The 19,265-nt window shown below is 36.1% G+C and overlaps 1 protein-coding gene across 1 annotated transcript in view; it reads right to left on the bottom strand.

Annotated features, from left to right (window-relative positions):
* The window catches only part of TENM2 (teneurin transmembrane protein 2), a 1,977,383-nt gene extending 1,972,156 nt beyond the window's left edge, over positions 1–5,227 (bottom strand). Inside the window, exon 1 of the mRNA XM_058722697.1 lies at positions 5,192–5,227. The gene's annotated coding sequence lies outside the window, so the exon portion shown is untranslated. The remainder of the gene's footprint in view (positions 1–5,191) is intronic.
* Positions 5,228–19,265: the final 14,038 nt, after the last annotated feature.

Raw genomic sequence — 19,265 nt, 5'->3', positions numbered from 1 at the left:
ACATGTACTTGGAAAATTGGAGGTTTCTCATAAAATTAAACATAGATTTACCCTATGAATTAGCAATCCTGCTTCTAGGCATTTCACCAAGAGAAATGAAAACATGTTCACAAATAAATGTGCAAGAATGCTCAAAACAACTTTACTCATAATGGGCCCAAACTGGAAAAAATCCAAATATACAAAAAGAAGGGAATGGATTTTGAGGTATGCTCATTTGATAAAAAGAACCTAATAGTAAAACAGAATGAACTTCTGCTGCCACTTTAATTCCAAAATATTTTTAAATGAAAGAAACCAGATACAAAAGAGTACACACTGTATGATCCCATTTATTTTAAGTTCTATAACAGGAAAAAGTAATCTATAGTGAAAGAAATTAAAATTCATTGTTTATCCCCCCAGAGAGAATAACCATTCTGATTTATTTCATTGCATCTGTAAGGTGGTATAGGGAATGTTCTGGAATTATGCACGTTTACTATATCTATATAGATCTGTGATTTATATATTGTACACATTTTTAAAAATATTTAGATGTCTCTGCTTTTTCACTCAAATAAATTATATCTCAATTTAGGAAAAATAAAAGGCAAAAAAAAAGGAATCACTAATTGTATTTGCAAGAGATATTTCAGTTGAGTGATAGGGTAGACCTCTATACCAGGGACTAAAGGAATGTATTGCAAATAGGAAATGCAGACCCTTTTCTTGAGAATTTTAGTTTTGAAGGGAGAAAGACTCTACAGTTACATGGAATGAGACATGGTAGTTTTATTGTTACAGTTAAATTTAGGAAAGATCTGATGAACTTTTTAGTTATGAGACAGAAGTAATAAACAGGATGGAGAAACAAGAAGAATGAGATCAAGAAAGATCTAAAAATTGATAGTAGTGCTTGTGAATAAGTTTCAATCACCCTAGGCCTTTCACATTTGAATCTCTATCAGTTGAAGGAAAACATACTTTGGACCCTTACATTCTGTTTAGCCTTTTTTCTTTCCTTATATTAATTCTAGCCTACATTATTACAGTTAAAAGTTAAATGTATATCTGCTCAAAATCATTTTAGGATTTTAGAAAATCATGTGCAAATAGAGCATTTAAAAATATGTGTTGTGTTCTCCATTCCTATTTGTTTATTTGGTGAACCACTTGTTAGGAGTTGAGAAGGCTTGAAGAAAAATTGTTATTCAAGCTCAGGGAACAAAGATATCATGCAAGCTTACATTTAGTAAGAAAAGAAACTACTTAAATGTCCTTGGCATTTTGCTCTCCTGTTCTTAAACTAGTAGTCTCATTTCCTTTGGATTTTCAGAATAATCGTATAGCAGAAGTTTCCTATGCCAGTTGGTTTTCATCTCCTCCAATCTGAAACAAAAGGTGCTCTAGTATTGTATTTTAAAATAAATATCTGTATTTTAAAATAAAATATCACCAGGGCACCTGGGTGTCTCGGTCGGTTGAGTGTCCGACTTCAGCTCAGGTCATGATCTCACACTCTGTGAGTTCGAGCCCCGCATTGGGCTCTGTGCTGACAGCTCAGAGCCTAGAGCCTGCTTCAGATTCTGTGTCTCCCCCTCTCTCTGTCCCTCCCCTGCTCATGCTCTGTCTCACTCTGTCTCAAAAATAAATAAAAACATTTTAAAAATTTAAAATAAATATCACCTAAAATAATTCACAATCGAGAATTTTTTGAAGGCTCCTTGGATAAAGAGATAGCTTGGGTGTGACAAAGACACAGAAAATAGAAAGATAAGGGATCTTTGCATAGTAAGAAACACCTGTGATATTGCTACAATTGGGATAGACAATAGGAAAGCTACTTAAGGTCTTCATTTAGCTACAATTTATTTGGATATGAAACTGGTGAATTTAGGCTGCTATAGCTACTTTGGGGCCTTCCGTAATGAAGCTAAGATATTTGCAAATATTTTCTAGAAGCTCAAACTTTATTACATGGTCTATTTACCAGTTTTACTCTGTTCTTTCATGGCGGCTGAGTGGATTCATAATATTGTTTCTAATCTCTTAATATTTAATCTAGAATTTTAGATATTAAATCTATTATACTTGACACAACGTCATTTTATTCATCCTAATCTACTGATTCATATAGTGAATTTCAGCAGAATGCAAGCTGTACACAGAAAATGATATATGGGATCACAGAAATACAAAAGAAATAAGTGTTCTCTAACCTTCATAAAAATATAGGACGATTCCCTGATGGGGGTGTTTTTTTTTGAGCATGGAAATCTGGATTTTGAAAGGCATTTATGCATAGTGCTTACAGTACTGACTTTGAAGCCAGACTATCTGTTTTCAGAAGCTACTTAGTCTCTGCCTCAATTTATTCATCTGTGGAATGGAATTTGTAACAATTATAACACTTACCTCACAGAGCTGCTGTGAGGAATCGAGAGAATGTAAGCAATGTTGAGAATAGTGCCTTGCTATGGTAGGCACTCAATTAATATTGACCATTATTATTGGAGTGAAAATACACACCTTCTTGCTTCCAGTAGTTGCTCTACCTTGTTGTATACATGCATATATAATACACAGAACAGAACAATGGACTTACATTCCAAAATATGTTTGAGTCCACACAACCACTGCTCTGGACTCATGACCTTTCCGCATATAATTTTAAATAAATGTCACTATATCTTCTTTAATAACCAACTTAGAGTTCATTTATCAAATGCCTGCCAGAATTTCTGTATGGTCCAATTAAATTTTCAAATTTTGAAGCACACACCACACATACCCATCCCTATCTGTTCTCCATGGATACTTTCAAACCTATCTTATTTCCTGAGATACTAGATACTATTTCTTTATTAAAAACCTTGGTTCCTATTTTCTTCTTTATAATATGGCTGTACTCATTATTTCCAGGATGTCCCCAGTTCTCCATTCGCTGCAGAGATATCCTGCCCTGAAATCTTTAATTACTGATCATACCATCCTCCTAATCTCCTTTCCTCCTTGGTCTATTCACCCAAAGTTGATTTGTGTCTTCTGTCAAAGTCCCTATAGATGAAACTGCTTCTCAATTAATGTGCGTCCTCTACCCCCACCCACTGATTTATTAAAAAAAAAAAACAAGAAAAAATCCCTCCTATTCTACAAAGAATGCCACTTAGAAAGGTTGTTAATCACCACATGCTTGTTCTGAATTGTATTGTTCTGCATTGTATCATTCTGCTCGATTGTAAGCTCCACAGGGCAGAGTCTTTGTTTGCCATGCCCTGACTATTGTTCAGTGCAGTGCACATTGATGGCACTATAGAAAAAACAAACAATGGCTTTTTCCACATTTTTCCATTTTAATTGTCAAATGGGATGGTATAAAAGCACAATTCACACAAGAAGTTGAGTACACAGCCTCTGAAATTGCTAAAATAAACCACGTGAGTTTACAGGCTAAGTCTGTCTTTTTAAAGAATAACTCAACACTGTCCATTTGCCATTATTTCTCCCTAAAAATTACCTGAAATTCAAATGTGTCTATTTAAATGATTGCAGATACCCTTAATTCATTTGACTTAGAGGAGAACTCTCTGGGTGTTGAATCTAGTATCTTAAAATGCCTGGCACTGCCATAATTATAGTGATTAAAAGCAGTATCTGTTAAAGGCTTTTCACAAGCTGACTCTATGCAAGGTGCCATTCCCCAGTGAAGTTCTCAATTAGCACCATGGACAGCAGTCGACAATTTTTTTTTTAACCTTTTTTTTTTTTTTTGAGGAAGTGATTAAAAAAAAAATATCTTGCCAAAGCACACTTTGTCTTATCTTTAGGAATTTCATGCATGGCAAGCACAGCAGTTCAGTCAGTTGCCAAGTATTTTAACTGCTTCTGCCTGACGTTAGATCCTAAAGCACATCTTAGTTGGAATTGTTTCATTGCACCTTTGGATTCAATATCTTACTAAATAGAATGTTGATTGAATGGTCAAAGTTCTAAACAGACTCTAAGAAATAACAATATTATGGAAGACAGATGTGTAAATACCATAAATATAAAAGCATATTGCAAGAAAATTGTCTTATAAATAGACACCACACAGGTCTAAATGTATAGCTTCCCCCCAAAATAAATTCATAATGATATATTCTAGAAATTGTTATAGAGGTTTAAATGATAAGTATTAGCCTTTGATCTTTAAAGGCAAAATTATATGGTACAAAGCTCCACTGGATTATTTAGCTGCTGCCAAATACCTTCTTGTGGGCCTTGGGTCAATTGTTTTAGCATTCTGAACCTGTTTCTTTCTCAAATATAAAAGGAAGGGTCTAAAGTGGGTACTGTCTAAAATACATTTTTATTTCAACATTCATTCTATGTTTGCAGTTAAGGAGATGAGCTGGTTCATATTGTTTTCTGATTCATCTTTATATATCTGAGAGATTAAGTGAGCTTGCTAAGAACAAAGTACATTTGCTTTGTTGTTTCTCTTGATACATATAACTCAAGGCTAATTTCCCTACTGCGTATCAATGCATTAATACTAATACAGAAAAAGGATTCCTTGAGAAATTTGGATTGTTGGGTGTTTGGAAGGGGATAAGCAATAAGTAAAAATGTTTGATACAAAGATTAAATTAGGTTTTAGAAGGCTCTTAGAACATTCTTTAAACATCTTTTTATAATATGGCCACAAGCCCCTGGAGGGTCAAATAAATTATTCTTAAGATCCTTTCATAAGATAATGGAGGCTAATTTGAAGAAGTAAATAGTAATTGCAATATTAAGCAGTTCAAACTACCTTTAAAAACTATTTCTGGAACTCCCCATGCTGACAGATTTATTTGATGTTAAGTCCTTTTCCCTCATCTTTAAAAAAAAGCATTTTACATAATCCGGCATTACCTATTTTACATATGTGGCATTTTGCTTAGCATTAAAGTAGTTTATTTGGAGAAGATCTTTTACAGACTATTCTAGGGAACAGCCTGCTACCCTCTTCAAGTAGCAGCAAAAGATTCAGGGATGCTTGTTTAAATGTGGCTTCTCTTAACAGCTTGTTGAGATAGGGAGCAGAACAAGAGTGTAAACATTATTAAAATAGTCTATAGTGCCAAATGCAAAAAAACAAATGCCAACAATTTTCCAAAAGTAGCATGGAATTGACAAAGAATGCATACTCCAGTATTTACACTCTTGCTTTACTACGACTTACCAAGGTTCATGCACCAGACACATGTTCTAATCAGTAAGCTCCGGCTGTACACCTTCTCTTCCCAACAACTCTGCAGAGAAAACAACAGGTGTTTCCAGTCAAATAAACCAGTGGAACACAGTCAGTAAAGACCCAGATGGGCCCAGTAACCCACAGATTTGCTTTCAGATTTTCTTTTAATAGTCTCCTTTGCTTTTCAGGTCTTTGGGACACATGCACGCGCGCACGCACACACACGCAGAGTTGTTTGTAAAAACCCATTTCCCATTGTTTAACAGAATTCAACAGTGTTCCCAACCTGACAACAAAGGCTTAAGGTAAAAAAGAATGTAACAGAAACATTTTGTGGCTCCCATAAAAAGGATATAAACAAGGATTTCTGATAATGCCAAGTACTTTAAATGGAACCACCCTGCCCTTTGTAAAACACTAGCTGCTCTATGCTTGTACATGAATGGAGTTCAAATGCAGAGCTGAGACAATAGCTTAGTCCTTGGGATCCTCTTTTGAATACCGTGTACAAGAGTAGAGTGAGGAGGGTAGAAGCTATTTCTGCTAGGCATGAATTTTAATCTGTACCCTCTGGCCTCTTGGAGGTCTGAAGGTTTTGTATGGACGAGGCAGGAATTTACCCGTGCCCTGAAAAAAAGATGATGTTATAGGCTGTTTTCCTTGGCAACAAGATATGTATGTGGTCCCTCCAAGGAGACTAACCCTGCCTGACAGCTGGTGAGTCTTGTGTTACTTGAATTGGTTTTCTCGCAGTTAATTCAGTTCCAGGCATTAATTGACAGTGGCTGGACGTGACAGAGCTATTTTAGTTTTTGCTTTTTTACTATAGAATCTGGAAGATAAAAGGAAATTCCTGAGGTTGCAGGTTACAAGTTTGGATAGCTCATTATGAAATCTCCATTGAGATATAGGAAATCTTGTTCTGTGCAATTTTTTATATCACTACCTCATTTTTAATACTAAAGTCTTGGCTGTTCTAATTTGCCACATGCTTATCCATCATATCCCTCTGTCAATTGTGGAAATATTGTTATCTAGTGAAAATACTTTAAACAGATTTTAAGCTCCTAGAAGTTAAGTAAGATCTACCATATTTCTGGACACATAGCTGACATGTTGAATGAATAAATAAATAAAGATAATGCAAATAATACCAATGACAAATATTTTTGAAAACTTATTATGTGCCAGATACTACTACATATCTTATTTGCATCATTTTATCTAAACCTCAAAACAATCCTATAGGTTAAATATTGTTTCACAAAAAAATAACAGAATAAGTAATTTGTTCAAGATCTTATATCAGTAAGTAGACAGAAAACTAATCATGCTCTACTACATAATCATTTGGAATGCCTTATAAAGGACTTATAACTAATAAAACTTATGTGAATGTGTAGATGGAATATAGTATGTTAACATGTGTAGATGGAAGATATTTTAGCATTTTATTTTATAGCACAAGGTTCAATAGATGAGAAAAATACAGAATAATAGTTATACAATTCTCAAACATATATATGTAACTTTACATGTGCCCGTATTCATGCATGCAGATTATAAGCACAACTTCCCTCCTATTGGTGAAACTGCAATTGATTGTTTTTATTTGTTTTGTTTGTCTCTATTTCTCAAATTTATACTTCAAAAAATTTTAACTGTATATTAACTACTTTTAAAAACATTTAGAAAATTAGAGCTCTGAAATCAGTAATTAATAGAGTATAATATGGGCAGGACTTGATGAAGGAAGACAACTGAGCTATTGTGAAGAATTTGTCAGATTTAGGCAAATGGAGAAGATGGATAAAGGCATTTAGAAAGAGGAGAAAATCTTTCAGCAAAGCCAGAGGCAAAAAAATAACAGAGCATGTTCCAAGGATAGCACAGGCCAATTTTGCCTGCCAGATACATGTCAGTATATAAAAAAGAATGAGCCATATGAGGAGAGGTATCCCCACATCCCAATCTTCAGAATGATTATATTCAGCCTTTTCCATATCATTCCCATAAAGAAGTATGGACATACATGAAGCTACACTAAAAACTACTTCTGAATTCATTTTCAAAATAGCATGTCAGTCACTTCAGTCAAGATCTACCATTACCTTCTGCCTTTTTTTTCAATTCTTACATGGCACAAAGGTCCTAATAATTTAGATATATAAGCCAAGCTGCATGAGGGCGTCAAAGACTTCAGTAACAATACTGTCCCTAGCAAAACTGGCCTTACAGTAGTTCCAACTGTCTAGTGTCATGATGAGAAATACAAAGACTATTGCATGTCAAAAACTAGCACAATGCCAGGCACATTCCATAAATGATGGTTATTAATTATAGTTCTGTACATAACTAATGGGAATAATAGTTGACAAAAGCGCTTGGTGAGGTGTTGAAAGCCCTCTTGCAGGGGAATATTTTCCCCGTCACATTCATATAATCTACATACAACCTACAATTTCTCCCATTAGTCATCCTCTTGACATAACAAACAAAGGTTCCTGCTTTGATGAAATAGGCTTATGTAAGAAACAGAAAAGAAGAAAGGAATTAAACATTCACCAACAAACTAACATTTCCCCAAGCACTGTGCTAAGGACTTTATACACAAATCTGTATATAGGCCTGCCCCCCTTCTTTCTCTCTTTCTCTCTCTCTCTCTCTCTCTCTCTCTCTCTCTCTCTGTCTCTCTCTCTCTCTCTTTCTCACACACACACACACACACACACACACACACACACACACACACATGATTTCTGTTTTTATTATTAAAAAAAAAGAAAATAGGGGCTCAAAGAATACCTAATTTGCTCATAATTGTTTGGTTGAACATGGGAAGAATGGAATTCCAACCTACTTTGCTATGATTCTGAAATCCCTGGTCTTTCCATGACAAGTCCTGCTTCATTAGAAAAAAGTCAGAATTATATGGTGTAGTAGCAACAGCACGAGAAAGCATGAGTTCCGATCCCACTAACCATCTCTTTACCCTTGGCCAGATCATTTAATCCTCTGTAGGTATGCATATTGACTGTTAAAGGAAGGGATTAAATTCTGTCAGTGTTTCAGTACCTTTTCTCTTCTAAAATCTATCCAGTCTAATTATTTAATGCCACTGACAATGGACGATTTTTTTTAAATTTTTTTTTCAACGTTTTTTATTTATTTTTGGACAGAGAGAGACAGAGCATGAACGGGGGAGGGGCAGAGAGAGAGGGAGACACAGAATCGGAAACAGGCTCCAGGCTCCGAGCCATCAGCCCAGAGCCTGACGCGGGGCTCGAACTCACGGACCGCGAGATCATGACCTGGCTGAAGTCGGACGCTTAACCGACTGCGCCACCCAGGCGCCCCAACAATGGATGATTTTAATAAGAGCTAAGGCTTATACAGTCCTTAAGTATGTATCAGGAGCTGTTCTAAGCACTTTACATATATTAGCTCACTGAATTCTCCCAATAACCTATGACAGTGTTATTATTAGATACTATTATTACTGACATTTTACATAGGAAGAAATTGAGGCACACAGATGTTAAACAACATGTCCAAGGTCATATAAAAGACAAAAGAAGGTCCTTAACCCAAGAACTCTAGATCTGTTCTGTGACTTTAATAGTTATTCAGTCATCAGATCTTCAGGTCAGGATCTTCTGAAAAAAGGGAAAAAAAGAATATGTTTTGATTTATAACAGTAAAGATCTGCTTGAAGGTAAGCAACTTTGTGAACTCAGAAAAGAATCGTGAGGTTACTAAGCAGATGAAATAGAAGGGGTCACAGAGAAGGGAAAAGGACTGAAATGAGAGCAGTTATCATGGACTTCCTAAATTTGTACAGTCAGAATTAGTTCTATGGTTTTAGCTAGCTTGGAATCCAGTCCCTATCTTTAGGTCACATCACTCAGATTTTTCATGAAAAACTATCTTTCAAATTCTCAAAGGCAGTGGTTCTCCAAAAAACTTGTTATAACTGCAACCTTGACCTGCTGAATGAGACACACTCTGGAGAGTACGAGCCAGCATCTGCGTACTAACAGGCCCTCCAAAGGAGTCTAATGTGTGCAAAAATCTGAGAACCACTGGTTTAAGGCCTGTGGTTTGGATACACTTAATATAGATATGACTTTTGAAGTGGACTTTTTAATCAGATATGGACAATCAAAACATTGCCAACCTGTGAGTAAAGTGCTTGATTTACCCAAATAAAATCCATGAGACACAATTCTGAGATTTTTATTGGAAATGTTGAGAGAACAACATGTGAGATCGAGATTGGAACTGTTTGTTACTAATAGAGGAGAGCCTGCCTGAAAATGGCGTCAACACAGAGAAATGTAGAGGACACTGAGTTGGGTCTTCTGCTAATATCTCTCTGCGTCTTTGAAATCTGGGCAACACAAACCATCTATCATGTGTTATTTATTCATGTTGTTTCTGTGCTTGCAATGCTTTTCCCACTTATTTACTTTCCTCAGGAAGAATTAACCATGTCCTGTTCTCATTCACACATCAATCTTTTCTTACACTGTAGATAGCCCTAATTACCCTCCACTATAGTTTGTTATTTTTGTGTTTCCTCCCCATACCTTTCAGAAGAGGATCTCCCTGAGGGTGGGGGAGTGAAATTGCTGCTTATTTTTACATTTGTATCCCAAGCACTCAGCATCATAATAGATGCTTAAAATATGTTTGTTAAATAAATAACTTTCGTACATTCCTCGTGGGATTATTGCAAGGATCAAATGAGGATAAGACTTAGAATAGGCTTAGTAAAATATAAAACCCTGTACAAACATGAGCCATATTTATAATTATTGTTCTTTTCTTTTGTGGCCTCATCTTTTCCACAAATGTATCATCACAAGGAATGACTGGGGAATAAGACTGGTAAACCCTCTAAATCTGTGATAAATTGATTAGAAAAATGTCTGCAATTCTTTTCTACTCCCTCTATGAAATCATCACATAAACACATAGAAAACTGACCACTGTCATAGGAATATAAGAAGAGAGATTGAGGTTCCTTGAGTACTTATTATCTAGAGATTTGACTCTGTCTGAGTGATTAAGTATAAGCATAGCACAAGGGAGTAAATAGAACGGGACTTTCAGGAAAAGGCAATAGCATGTGCAAAGGTACTGTGGCAGTAGCCACCTGGTGTGAGGGGGACTGGAGAAGTAGAAAAGACAGTACTGGGCACGAGGCTATTTTAGGAAGTTGTATTTGTTTGTTTGTTTGTTCATTTGTTTGTTTTAACTAAGAGTAATGAGGAACCATGAAAGGATGTTCAGTAGAGGAATGACATTATTAGATTGGTATTTTGCAATATTACTCCAGCAATATTGTGGCCTTTACATAGATATTCCACCCTTATATTTTGTTGTTTTTATTACATCTGAATTGTGAGGTTAAAAATGTAATATAGTTAATCCTTGAACAACAGAGGTTTGAAGTGTGTGAGTCCACTCATATGTGGATTCTTTACAATACATAGAGTACAGTAGTGTAAATGTGTCAATATATTTTCTTTTCCTTGTGATTTACTTAATATTGTCTTTTGCTCTAGCTTACTTTATTGAAAGAATATAGTACGTAATACAACAAATAAAATATGTGGTAATCGACTGTTTATGTTATCAGTAAGTCTTCTGGTCAACAGTAGGCCATAGTAATTAAGTTTTGGTGGAGTCAAATTTATATAGGTATTTTTGATTGCATGGGAGGTGGTCTCTTTAGCCCCATTTTGCTCAAGGTTCAACTGTAATTGTTTTTAAACTTTTAAAATTTATACTTATATTTCCTAACTTTCATATGAGCTATGAAATTTGCTAAATACTAACACCTTTTTGATCTGGGACTCTTGTTACCTATGCATTGTGAAAAATAAAGTTTGAATTTAATAGATTCTAGAAATCATCATTTAAGGAAGTGCTTCATTCAAAATTAAAATATACTCGTAAAAAATTAATATACACATATCTGATTTTTGCATACATTATTAGGATGTATTTACTAATTTCAAATGTTTATATTTAAAATGAATTTGGAATGCTTAAGTAAATTAACACGAATCACTTGTAATTTTTTTAAATTATAAAACTGCCAAATTTTACACATAAAACACTACAGAAGCATTTGTTCTTATTCAATCTTGAAATTACAAATTATAAATAACATGAGCACTCCCAGCCACTAATATTACTTGGCAACTAATTAAGGTACTATTGCAATAAAAATAAATACAGAAGTCTCTAAGGAAATTGAGGAGATTGTATATAGAAGCTCATAGCACAATCAATAACATTTATTGACTATATAAGCCCTCATTTTAGTCTACATAATAGTTTCTTACATTAATGTTTTAGAGATTCTACATATTAAGCTAACTTTATGTTCTTTTAAAAAACTGGTTTTGCTTAATTTGGATGTTCTAGCAATATTCTTTGCAGATGTTTGACACTATCCCGCCTCAGTCACAGATTTGACACTCCCATATAATCTTCATGTTTCTCCACAGTACTTTAGAAATCCACGATTGCTATTGTCAGCTACAATTACCACCCACTGCAGAGGTTGGCTTAAGCTGATTAACTAGAGAAGGTATATATGTTCCAGCAGCTTTGAAAATAAGCAAACTCTATATGCAGTTCACTATATGATGTTTACTTTGTATTCCAGTATAAAGGAAGGAAGCAAAGGCAAAAGATACAGACAACCATGTAACAAAGAGCTTTAAAGACAGGAACTCACTGTTGGCGCCTTGTGCCAGCAATTGCCCCTATTCCAACTAGCCAGCATGCTGTATGTGAGGGGTTTCCAAATTCAACTCTATTGATGTTAGCAGCATTCCTGGTCTCTACCCACTACCCCCAGTTGTGGCAAGCAATAATGTCTCCAGACATTGCCGAATATCCTATGGAAAGCAAAATCACCCCAAGTTGAGAACCATTGCTGTAGGCCCCACTAATTTGGAGCCATGATACCTGCTTGCTTTTTACTTTCTTTCCGAAGTTGATATCTCCTGGAAATTATCTACTTGTGCTACTGTTCACTAGGCCCTCCTTTGCCTACCCACAAATTGACTTATTTAATAATAAATCTAGAAATAACCCTTAGCAAATGAATCATAGCTATTATTATGAATTATTTGTAATGTGCCAGGTCTTGTTTCTAAGCAAATTATATACATATATCTCATATAATCTTTATAAAGACCTTATAAGTTAGATAACATTATCTTCATTTAAGCTGAATGAATTGGCATTTAGAAAGGTTAAGCCATGTTCTTAGGAAAAATGTCTAAAATCCTGACATTCCTCTCAAGCCCCTTCAGGATCTAGCCACAGTTAACCTCTCCAGGCAACCCACTGTCCCCCTCCCCCACCCACCCACACACACACACACAATACCACCAACATGATGTAGGCCAACCAGGCTTCATTTCAATTCCTCAAATGAACAAGTCAGTCTGTGGGAACCCACACTTACTGTGCCTGTTCATGGTGCTCTGCTCTTAGTTCCCTGAAATCCATTTCCAAATGTGCCTATTCATTTTTTGGCTTCAGCTTGGACATCACCTGTATTTAGACATGCTTCATCTAACCGTACACGTTTAGGTTTTCCATTTGGAGATTCACTGTAGTTAATATTTGTTATGTGTCCTTGTTTGTTTTTTCACACCTTGCCTAGTCTATTGCTATCTCCCCAGGGCCCAGAATGGTGTTGACCTCAACGTTACCACCATATAACTGTTATTCACTGACTGATAGAATGAGGGAATAGTGAATTAATATTCTCCAAACCACTCAGAAGCAACGGAGTAGGGATTTTAACTTGGGTCTGATTTTGAAGCCAATTCCCAGTCTTTTAGGCCTATGAGACCATACCCGTGTGAAAAGTTTCTCTGTGCAGCTGGCTTCATTTTGGCCCTTTCCAGCTACCAACCATGACCTTGCATGAAGACAACTTGAGATATATAAGTATTACAAGATCTGATCTCAGAAATAGTAATGACCAAAATTATTATTTGTGATTCCATAGAACAGACATCTAAAAAAGGAAGGAAACAATAGTTTGCTTGACACTGAAAAATCAACATTGGATGACTTTAATAAAAATCACAACCAACAATGAGACATTTTTAAAAAATCCTCTACTAGATATTATCAATTCACATGATAATGAGTTTAATACTGTGCTGGAGTTTCAAATGCCAAGTATCACGCTCTGCGACTGTTAGCAAATGGAGTTGCACCATGTGTGACAATTTCATGATGATACAATCTGTGCTTCCCCACGTATTTCAATAGATAGCAAGTGGTTTTGGTTAAGACTTATCTAACCAGTCCTCAGATTTCATTGAACTTCATTATGATCGGATGACCTCCTCAAATCCAATAACAAATAGTGGCACAATTCTCTGCAAATGAATGAATGGATATGTTTAGAATATCTAAAATGCCTTGTGAAATATGTTTAATTATGCATAGGTTAACAGCTGTTTGTTTAGTGTGCTGTATATAGGATGAGACATTCAAGTCAGAAATAATATATAACCTATTGGAAAAGGATATTAAAGACAGCTACTGTGTAAACATCCACTTTGGAGCTGTATGTCAAATGTCAACATTCCAAATATATGAGTAACTGCATTTTCTTATCTTTCCTACTGCTTGTGGTTTTGTAATTAGTCCACTGGGCAATGGCAATATTACAAAGAGGCTATTAATCTAAATTCATGATTTAATTCTACATTGAAAAAAAAAAAAACCTCTTAGCTAGTAGCTAAAGCTTAAATTCTGAGCCCAGCCTAAACACAAATGAATGACTTAACATGAAACAAAGACAAGCTGACCCCCACTCCCATGCACAACAACAACAAAGTCTCTGGAAGGGCAGTTTCCTTAACCCTTAAACTTGGGGAATCCAAAGTAATAAATGGCAGAGTAAAAATGACTATAGTTCTTTCAGACTAACAGAAATGACTTGCATCTCTACAACTGAATTATATATTGTCATATGTAAAGGTTTTTGTACTGATCTCTCAAATTACTCATGTCACCTGCCATTGCTTGGATCTCCTTTGGAAGCAAAGTTGATATATCATATTTTTTTTCTGCTAAAGTATATATTTATAAATATATGATTAGTGAAGAAAATGTCTGATAAAAATATCTTTTTTTTCACTTTTATTTTATTTATTTTTTTTCAATATATGAAATTTATTGTCAAATTGGTTTCCATACAACACCCAGTGCTCATCCCAAAAGGTGCCCTCCTCAATACCCATCACCCACTCTCCCCTCCCTCCCAGCCTTCATCAACCCTCAGTTTGTTCTCAGTTTTTAACAGTCTCTTATGCTTTGGCTCTCTCCCACTCTAACCTCTTTTTTTTTTTTTTTCCTTCCCCTCCCCCATGGGTTTCTGTTAAGTTTCTCAGGATCCACATAAGAGTGAAACCATATGGTATCTGTCTTTCTCTGTATGGCTTATTTCACTTAGCATCACACTCTCCAGTTCCATCCACGTTGCTACAAAGGGCCATATTTCATTCTTTCTCATTGCCACGTAGTACTCCATTGTGTATATAAACCACAATTTCTTTATCCATTCATCAGTTGATGGACATTTAGGCTCTTTCCATAATTTGGCTATTGTTGAGAGTGCTGCTATAAACATTGGGGTACAAGTGCCCCTATGCGTCAGTACTCCTGTATCCCTTGGGTAAATTCCTAGCAGTGCTATTGCTGGGTCATAGGGTAGGTCTATTTTTAATTTTTTGAGGAACCTCCACACTGCTTTCCAGAGCAGCTGCACCAATTTGCATTCCCACCAACAGTGCAAGAGGGTTCCCATTTCTCTACATCCTCGCCAGCATCTATAGTCTCCTGATTTGTTCATTTTGGCCACTCTGACTGGCGTGAGGTGATATCTGAGTGTGGTTTTGATTTGTATTTCCCTGATGAGGAGCGACGTTGAACATCTTTTCATGTACTTGTTGGCCATCCGGATGTCTTCTTTAGAGAAGTGTCTATTCATGTTTTCTGCCCATTTCTTCACTGGGTTATTTGTTTTTCGGGTGTGGAGTTTGGTGAGCTCTTTATAGATTTTGGATACTAGCCCTTTACCCAATATGTCATTTGCAAATATCTTTTCCCATTCCGTTGGTTGCCTTTTAGTTTTGTTGGTTGTTTCCTTTGCTGTGCAGAAGCTTTTTATCTTCATAAGGTCCCAGTAATTCATTTTTGCTTTTAATTCCCTTACCTTTGGGGATGTGTCGAGTAAGAGATTGCTATGGCTGAGGTCAGAGAGGTCTTTTCCTGCTTTCTCCTCTAAGGTTTTGATGGTTTCCTGTCTCACATTTAGGTCCTTTATCCATTTTGAGTTTATTTTTGTGTATGAAAATAAACATACACAAATGTTTAAAAATGTCTAAAATGGTGTAAGAAAGTGGTCTAGTTTCAACCTTCTGCATGTTGCTGTCCAGTTCTCCCAGCACCATTTGTTAAAGAGACTGTCTTTTTTCCATTGGATGTTCTTTCCTGCTTTGTCAAAAATGAGTTGGCCATACATGTGTGGGTCTAGTTCTGGGTTTCTATTCTATTCATTGGTCTGTGTGTCTGTTTTTGTGCCAATACCATGTTGTCTTGATGATGACAGCTTTGTAGTAGAGGCTAAAGTCTGGGATTGTGATGCCTCCTGCTTTGGTCTTCTTCTTCAAAATTACTTTGGCTATTCGGGGCCTTTTGTGGTTCCATATGAATTTTAGGATTGCTTGTTCTAGTTTCGAGAAGAATGCTGGTGCAATTTTGATTGGGATTGCATTGAATGTGTAGATAGCTTTGGGTAGTATTGACATTTTGACAATATTTATTCTTCCAATCCATGAGCAGGGAATGTCTTTCCATTTCTTTATATCTTCTTCAATTACCTGCATAAGCTTTCTATAGTTTTCAGCATACAGATCTTTTATATCTTTGGTTAGATTTATTCCTAGGTATTTTATGCTTCTTGGTGCAATTGTGAATGGGATCAGTTTTTTTATTTGTCTTTCTGTTGCTTCATTGTTAGTGTATAAGAATGCAACTATTTTCTGTACATTGATTTTGTATCCTGCAACTTTGCTGAATTCATGTATCAGTTCTAGCAGACTTTTGGTGGAGTCTATAGGATTTTCCATGTATAATATCATGTCATCTGCAAAAAGCGAAAGCTTGACTTCATCTTTCCCAATTTTGATGCCTTTGATTTCCTTTTGTTGTCTGATTGCTGATGCTAGAACTTCCAACACTATATTAAACAAGAGCAGTGAGAGTGGGCATCCTTGTCGTGTTCCTGATCTCAGGGAAAAAGCTCTCAGTTTTTCCCCATTGAGGATGATGTTAGCTGTGGGCTTTTCATAAATGGCTTTTATGATCTTTAAGTATGTTCCTTCTATCCCGACTTTCTCAAGGGTTTTTATTAAGAAATCGTGCTGGATTTTGTCAAAGGCTTTTTCTGCATCGATTGACAGGATCATATGGTTCTTCTCTTTTTTTTTTGTTAATGTGATGTATCACGTTGATTGATTTGTGAATGTTGAACCAGCCCTGCATCCCAGGAATGAATCCCACTTGATCATGGTGAATAATTCTTTTTATATGCCATTGAATTCGATTTGCTAGTAACTTATTGAGAATTTTTGCATCCATATTCATCAGGGATATTGGCCTGTAGTTCTCTTTTTTTACTGGGTCTCTGTCTGGTTTAGGAATCAAAGTAATACTGGCTTCATAGAATGAGTCTGGAAGTTTTTCTTCCCTTTCTATTTCTTGGAATAGCTTGAGAAGGATAGGTATTATCTCTGCTTTAAATGTCTGGTAGAACTCCCCTGGGAAGCCATCTGGTCCTGGATTCTTATTTGTTGGGAGATTTTTGATAACCGATTGAATTTCTTCGCTGGTTATGGGTCTGTTCAAGCTTTCTATTTCCTCCTGATTGAGTTTTGGAAGAGTGTGGGTGTTTAGGAATTTGTCCATTTCTTCCAGGTTGTCCAATTGGTTGGCATATAATTTTTCATAGTATTCCCTGATAACTGTTTGTATCTCTGAGGGATTGGTTGTAATAATCCCATTTTCATTCATGATTTTATCTATTTGGGTCATCTCCCTTTTCTCTTTGAGAAGCCTGGCTAGAGGTTTGTCAATTTTGTTTATTTTTTCAAAAAAACAACTCTTGGTTTCGTTGATCTGCTCTACAGTTTTTTAGATTCTATATTGTTTATTTCTGCTCTGATCTTTATTATTTCTCTTCTTCTGCTGGGTTTAGGCTGCCTTTGCTGTTCTGCTTCTATTTCCTTTAGGTGTGCTGTTAGATTTTGTATTTGGGATTTTTCTTGTTTCTTGAGATAGGCCTGGATTGCAATGTATTTTCCTCTCAGGACTGCCTTCGCTGCGTCCCAAAGCGCTTGGATTGTTGTATTTTCATTTTCGTTTGTTTCCATATATTTTTTAATTTCTTCTCTAATTGCCTGGTTGACCCACTCATTCTTTAGTAAGGTGTTCTTTAACCGCCATGCTTTTGGAGGTTTTCCAGACTTTTTCCTGTGGTTGATTTCAAGCTTCATAGCATTGTGGTCTGAAAGTATGCATGGTATAATTTCAATTCTTGTGAACTTACGAAGGGCTGTTTTGTGACCCAGTATATGATCTATCTTGGAGAATGTTCCATGTGCACTCGAGAAGAAAGTATATTCTGTTGCTTTGGGATGCAGAGTTCTAAATATATCTGTCAAGTCCATCTGATCCAATGTATCATTCAGGGCCCTTGTTTCTTTATTGACCGTGTGTCTAGATGATCTATCCATTTCTGTAAGTGAAGTGTTAAAGTCCCCTGCAATTACCACATTCTTATCAATAAGGCTGCTTATGTTTGTGAGTAATTGTTTTATATATTTGGGGGCTCCGGTATTCAACACATAGACATTTATAATTGTTAACTCTTCCTGATGGATAGACCCTGTAATTATTATATAATGCCCTTCTTCATCTCTTGTTACAGCCTTTAATTTAAAGTCTAGTTTGTCTGATATAAGTATGGCTACTCCAGCTTTCTTTTGGCTTCCAGTAGCATGATAAATAGTTCTCCATCCCCTCACTCTCAATCTATAGGTGTCCTCAGGTCTAAAATGAGTCTCTTGTAGACAGCAAATAGATGAGTCTTGTTTTTTTACCCATTCTGATACCCTATGTCTTTTGGTTGGCACATTTAATCCATTTACATTCAGTGTTATTATAGAAAGATACGAGTTTAGAGTCATTGTGATGTCTGTAAGTTTTATGCTTGTAGTGATGTCTCTGGTACTTTGTCTCACAGGATCCCCCTTAGGATCTCTTGTAGGGCTGGTTTCGTGGTGACAAATTCCTTCAGTTTTTGTTTGTTTGGGAAGACCTTAATCTCTCCTTCTATTCTAAATGACAGACTTGCTGGATAAAGGATTCTCGGCTGCATATTTTTTCTGTTTAGCACACTGAAGATATCGTGCCAATTCTTTCTGGCCTGCCAAGTTTCAAAAGAGAGATCAGTCACGAGTCTCATAGGTCTCCCTTTATATGTGAGGGCAGGTTTATCCCTTGCTGCTTTCAGAATTTTCTCTTTATCCTTGTATTTTGCCAGTTTCACTATGATATGTCGTGCAGAAGATCGATTCAAGTTACGTCTGAAGGGAGTTCTCTGTGCCTCTTGGATTTCAATGCCGTTTTCCTTCCCCAGTTTAGGGAAGTTCTCAGCTATTATTTCTTCAAGTACCCCTTCAGCACCTTTCCCTCTCTCTTCCTCCTCTGGGATACCAATTATGCGTATATTATTTCTTTTTAGTGTATCACTTAGTTCTCTAATTTTCCCCTTATACTCCTGGATTTTTTTTATCTCTCTTTCTCTCAGCTTCCTCTTTTTCCATAACTTTATCTTCTAGTTCACCTATTCTCTCCTCTGCCTCTTCAATCCGAGCCGTCGTGGTTTCCATTTTGTTTTGCATTTCGTTTAAAGCGTTTTTCAGCTCCTCCTGACTGTTCCTTAGTC

This window comes from Neofelis nebulosa, chromosome 1 (assembly GCF_028018385.1).
Source record: "Neofelis nebulosa isolate mNeoNeb1 chromosome 1, mNeoNeb1.pri, whole genome shotgun sequence".
Classification (NCBI taxonomy): Eukaryota; Metazoa; Chordata; class Mammalia; order Carnivora; family Felidae; genus Neofelis; species Neofelis nebulosa.
Note: the sequence above shows the minus strand (reverse complement) of the source record. Positions and strands in the feature narration are given on the sequence as shown.